The following is a 6,245-nucleotide window of genomic DNA, read 5'->3' on the forward strand; positions in this document are numbered from 1 at the left end:
ACAGTGGAGGCAAGAGAAGTTATGTCTCCAGTGTAGGAGATGCTTTAAGGCATCTCTTTATGTTACCATGTCCTGTGATTAAAGTCAATGGGAAACTACTACACCCTAGTCCAGGCATGACGACAAAGAGCACAGACCCATTAGGAATGGAGGTATGGGTCACTCCTCCAGGAAAAGAGCCAAGACCTCCTGAGGTGCTGGCTGAGAGTGGGGGGAAATACAGAACTGGTAGTAGAGGGAGGTAGTTAAAATTACAAGCTTTAGGCCATGTGACCAGTTGCAGAAATGAGGATTATAGAAAACAGTGCTTCTGCTGTACCTATTAAGAATATGTTTGTGCATTTGTGTTTTCTTTCAATTTCCTTGTTACATGCTGTAACATAAGTTAAGAGAATATCAGTGGTTATCATATTTAAGTTTGAGACACTAAAATAATGCACCCCGTGACATTGCTACCTATTCTAAATTTATAATGCATTTATAGTTGTATTAGGAGTAGTTATATACTGTTAGATATAATTATAACCTGGTTAAGCAAATAATGCATTTGTGACTGTATGTGGGGTAGTTATACTATGTTTAAGTGTTATTATTACCTGGTTATTGTTTTTGTTTGTAAATTATTTATGACTTTGTATCAAGATGATAAGGGGTGGTCTTGTGATGGCTATTATCAATTGTCAACTTGACTATATCTTGAACTACAATCCAAAAACAGAGGGCACACATGTTAGAGATTATTTTTCGCTTGGTTTAAAGTGGGTGATTACTTCTAGTCTGGACCTTTGTGGTAGGAAGAGATATATCTTTGATCCTAATCTTGAAGTAGGAAGACACACCTTTAGTCTAGGCCTCACCTTCTGCTGGAAGTTATATAAGGACATAGAAGAAGGCAGCTTTTGCTCTCTGCCTGCTTGCCTTCACTTTCTTCACTAGCACATCCATTTCTTCACTGGCATTAGAGTCCACTTCTTTGGGTTTCCAGTGTATACAGAAGATCAGCTGAGACATCCAGTCTTGTGGGACTGAACAATGACTAGATTCTTGAACTTTTCATGCATAGTTAGTCAATGTTGGATTAGTTGGACTCCAGTCTATAAATCATTCCAATAACTCTCTTTCTGTCTCTGTCTCTCTCTCTCTCTGTCTCTCTCTCTGTCTGTCTCTCTCTCTCTCTCTCTCTCTCTCTCTCTCTCTCTATATATATATATATATATATAGAAAATTACTTTAGAAAACCCTGACTGATGCATATGTTAAGCCCTTTTCTAAATTGAGATCCCATGTGAGACTTGAGGACAAGCAGGACAATAAAATAAAAATAAAGTTTAGACAACAACATAAAAAAAACCCTAAAGCAAATAAATAAAATCCTCCTTGCCCTGCCTTCTTTCCAGCTTCTTTTGTCATCACAATAATTTATGATAGTTAAATGTCTCTTAAATATATATGATATCTGCTGAAGCTAAAAGTAATATTAACTCATCTAGTTTTTAAAATCTATTTGGAACATTAAATATGATAGAAGTAGAAAAAATCTCTTATGAAGTCCTCTATGAAATGAAATTGTGACAAGTTCCTGATTAGAGAGAAACCAAGGGATAATACGCAGTGTAACTGTAGTTTCATAGAATGGATTGGTAGTGTTCCTTCTGTTTCTATTTTGTGGAATAGTTTGAAGAGTATTGGTATTAGGTCTTCTTTGAAGGTTTGATAGAATTCTGCATTAAACCTATCTGGTCCTGGGTTTTTTCGGTTGGGAGACTTTTAATGACTGTTTCTATATCTTTTGGAGTTATGGGTCTGTTTAGATGGTTTATCTGATCTTGATTTAACGTTGGTATTTGGTATCTGTCTAAAAAATTGTCCATTTCAGATTTTCCAGTTGTGTTGTGTATAGGCTTTTGTAGTAGGATATGATAATTTTTTTGAATTTCCTCAGTTTCTGTTGTTATATCTCCCTTTTCATTTCTGATTTTGCTAATTATCTTTTTATTTTTGGTGTTATTTTTATGTTTGTGTGACTATCTTCTTTTTGGTCTGTTGAAAGATTACTTTCTTGCCTTTTCTAGGGTGTAGTTTCCCTCCTTGTGGTGGCGTTTTCTATCTATTATACATTGTATGGCTCAATTTGTGGAAAGATAGTGTGTAAATTTCATTTTGTTGTGGAATATCTTGGTTTCTCAATCTATAATAATTGAGAGTTTTGCTGGTTATAGTACCCTGGATTAGTATTTGTGTTCTCTCAGGGTCTGTATGGCATCTGCCCAGGATAGTCTCTGGTGAGAAGACTGGTGCAATTCTGATAGGTCTGCCTTTGTATGTTTCTTGACCTTTTTCCCTTATTGCTTTTAATATTCTTTCTTTGTTTTGTGCATTTGGTGCTTTGACAATTATGTGATGAGAGAAATTTCTTTTCTAGTCCAATCTATTTGGAGTTCTGTAAGCTTCTTGTATGTTTTGGGCAACTCTTTCCTTAGGTTAGGGAAGTTTTCTTCTATAATTTTGTTGAAGATATTTACTGGCCCTTTAAGTTGGAAATCTTCACTCTTTTCTATACCTACTATCCTTAGGTTTGGTCTTCTCGTTGTGTCCTAGATTTCCTGGATGTTTTGGGTCAGGAGCTTTTTGCATTTTGCATTTTCTTTGTTGTGTCAATGTTTTCTTCTGCATCTGAGGTTCTCTCTTCTATTTCTTGCATGTAGTTTTGAGGGACGTGCTCAGGAAAGATTGGTCAGCTGAGCTGTTGGAAACAAAGTGTGGATATAACATTCTTTACTTTGATGATTTATTTTCTTATCTAAATTAAAAATTCTTAGTAGTTCCCTAAAGCAGTTTATTGGCTTCAGAAAAAAACCTCACAAAACACAACCTAATAAAGAACCACAGTAAATAGGAAATATCTGTTTCTCTCCTTTTATCAATGTTTTTATGAGCATTGAATAGTCGTTGGCCATGGGGTTGAATTATAAGAACCTGCCCGAATAAAATTTATATTAAGAGAAAATCATTTTCATCCATACTACCTCCCTAAATAAATATTGAGCAAGTATTTAAAGAATACTGTTGGGAGGTGTCACAAATTAGGATCCTGCCAGCTCTTACCTCCCACCTCATAAAGATAAATTCAATGTGGTGGTGGAAAAATATATCCTGAGAATGTAAGGAAGCAAACTGTGCTCACAGCTCAGACCAGGACAGCTATGATTGGCAGAAGGGATAGTGGAAGCCAGGTTTGGGGAAAATAAGCTTTGGAGAAGCCTTGATTTTGTTGGGAATCATGAGAGCCAAGCCAAAAATGCTGATGAATTCACAAAGGACCAGTTGATTACAAAGCCCAGCCCAAAAGAAGATGGCTGCTTTGAGCTTCTAGGAGGGGAGTTCTTTTCTAAGTAGGATTAAGAGCAGTGTTTCCTAAATGCTGTTCCCAGACCACCTACATCAGTGTCATATGGGAACTTGTAAGAAATATGTATTCTTGTGCCCACTTACCCTTGACCTACTGACTCAGAAAGATCATGCAGGTGATGATGTTTAACAGTCAGATGAAGTAAGGCTGAGGCACTACTGACTGCCAAGAAGTTGATACAAATAGGATGCATTCAGGCGACAAGTTGACAAGGGGTGGTGGTTAATTTCCATTGTCAAGTTAACTAGATGCAGAATCGCCTAGGAACCACATCTCTGGTCTTTAAGGGAGCTCTAGAGAGTAACTAGAGCAGGAAAAGACCCACCCTCAGTGTTAGTGGTGCCACTCCATGGGTTGAGGTCTCAGACTGAATTAAAAAGGGAAAGGAGAATGCTAGCTTAGCAGCATCATGCATCCATCTCTGCTTCTTATTAACTGCAGAGACCATGTGACCAGCCACCACACACTCCTGCTCCCATGACTCCCTCGCCAAGATGGACTATGCTCTCAATCTATGAGTCAACATCAGTCCCCTCCTTCCTTATTTTGCTTTTGTCAAGCATTTTGTCAGGGCAATGAGAAAAGTCACTAATAAAGGAGATGGAATGCATGAATAGAGCATATGAGGAAGACAACAGCGAGCTCCTCAGCCGTCAGACTTAGCACAGTGCTCTAACCAACCAGAGACTTGGCACCGGCTTCCAGGCACACGGAAGCAGATGGAAGAACACAGTGCTTTCTTGTCTTGTAGAGGAAGCTTCAGACTTCTCCCATGCTTTGAGAGACACAGCTGGGGTTTCTCTCACCCTAGGAAGAGGAGAACTTGTCTGTTGGCCCTGCTGACTACAGAGAGAAAGTCTTGCTGCTTATCCCTGCCTTTGTCTCTGACCCACACTCAGCCTGGGAACACTGAGGACAGTCAGTTCCTCCTAAGAATCACTGACCTTAATGAGATCAAAGAAGAGATAGGGTAGCTGCATTGTCTGGTTAAATTGAGTTTGTACTATTCAGTAAATAGCTCCAGCATACCTAATCTGAGCCAGTCCTTGGCTAGCTACTAAGGAACAAAAAAGGTCACACAGACAACCTGGCCCTTAGGACTTGTGCTGTAGAAAGGATTTGTTATTGGCAAAGGAGAATCCAGGGATCAGTACGTGGGCCACAAAGCAGCACCTGTAAGGTGTAGAATTAGAATGAGCTGAAGCTCCTACCCATATGAGGACCTATTTGACAGCAACAGTGTTAGCCATGAACAGTTGTACCAGAATAATAGGTGTCAACAGGGATGTTTCATGGCCAGGGTGTCATGCTATGTAGAGGCTGCAATACTTGGTAGGAGTTAGAGATCCAAAGCATGAGGGTTACACCACATTTGGTGTGCTGTCTTTCCAAGCTTCTTCTATATGTAACATGTTTCACCACACCAGTTATTTATTCAGTACTAACCATAGTCAGAGGGAGGAGGCAGCAACTTCCGCCCCAGACAGAGCACCATTCACTCCCTTGAGGATCCATAGCTTCAACCTCCACCGACTTCTGCCTTGGCTGCTGTCCCCAGCGCTCTCTGACAATCTAACAGCACAATGTTGGGCAGATTTCAAGGCTTCTGGGAGTGTCCTCTGTCTCTTCTAATTTTACATAGCCATGTCTGAGGAAGAAGCTATTCCAGCATACTCAGGAAGACCTCTTTTCTTCCCTTACAATCAAAGTTAAGTTCTGTATATCTGTCACACAGCACCTTTTGCACTGATGTCCTGACTCAGATACCAGTGTCTCCATTCAGTAGCCACCAGGTGATGTGAGAGCATGATTAGACTACTCATTTATTTTTAAAAGGTTATTTACTGTAATTGCATGCATGTATACATATGGCGTGGTGTGTGTATGTGTGTGTGTGTGTGTGTGTGTGTGTGCACTTACATACAGTATATCCTGGTGTGCATGAGGATACCAGATATCGATGTGTTTGGTGTTATTTTTTTATCACTTTCCTACCTATTTTTTAAACATTAAATTGTAATTTTATGTATTGATTTTGTGGCTCTCTCTCTCTCTCTCTCTCATTCTCTCTGTGTGTGGGGGGGTGTGGGGGGTGTGAAAGCATGTCCTGTGTTCACGTGAAGATCAGAGGACAACTTGCAAATTTATATTTTTGAATCTTGGTCTTGCTCTTTTTAGCTAGATTGGCTGGCCAGTAAACCCAGGGGCTCCACTCATCCCAGTCTACCTCTTCTACTCCTGCTTAGCACTGCCTACAGACACATGCTATTACATCTAGCTTCTTACAGTGCTTGGGCTCTGAACTAAGGCTCTCATGCTTGCAAAGCAGACTTTTAACCCACTAGCTAGTCCCTAGGCTTGCTATTTCTTAACCGTTAAAGCCCAACCTCAGCTTGTGTCAATTGGCCACCCATCAGCACTAGAGGGATATGTCACTCCCTCCCTTTCCATATCCATCACTGGATTCTTCAGAAAACAATCTACCTTCTTCCTCTAATGGTCTTCTCACTTTCTAACCAAGAACTGTACCATTGCTAACCCTGCTTCTGCTGTCTAATGAATGTATGCCTGCCTCTGCATGTACAAAATCCTGTTGACTCCCAAGCACAGTTCACATTGTACCTCTTCTACAAGGCTTTCCCAATCTTCCCAACTAACCTTTGTGATGTCCGATTCTTGGTCCCCTCACACTCTGTCTCAGGGCCCCTAGGTTCTCTGTACCCCACATTACAGTTATTCATGTTCACCCTCATGCCTTCCACATGTTTGCACACCTCTAAACACTTCCTGGGAGGAAAGCAGTCTGATGGCTTAAGAATGCAAAGACCCATGGCAA

The sequence above is a fragment of the Apodemus sylvaticus genome, chromosome 3 (genome assembly GCF_947179515.1).
Source record: "Apodemus sylvaticus chromosome 3, mApoSyl1.1, whole genome shotgun sequence".
Classification (NCBI taxonomy): Eukaryota; Metazoa; Chordata; class Mammalia; order Rodentia; family Muridae; genus Apodemus; species Apodemus sylvaticus.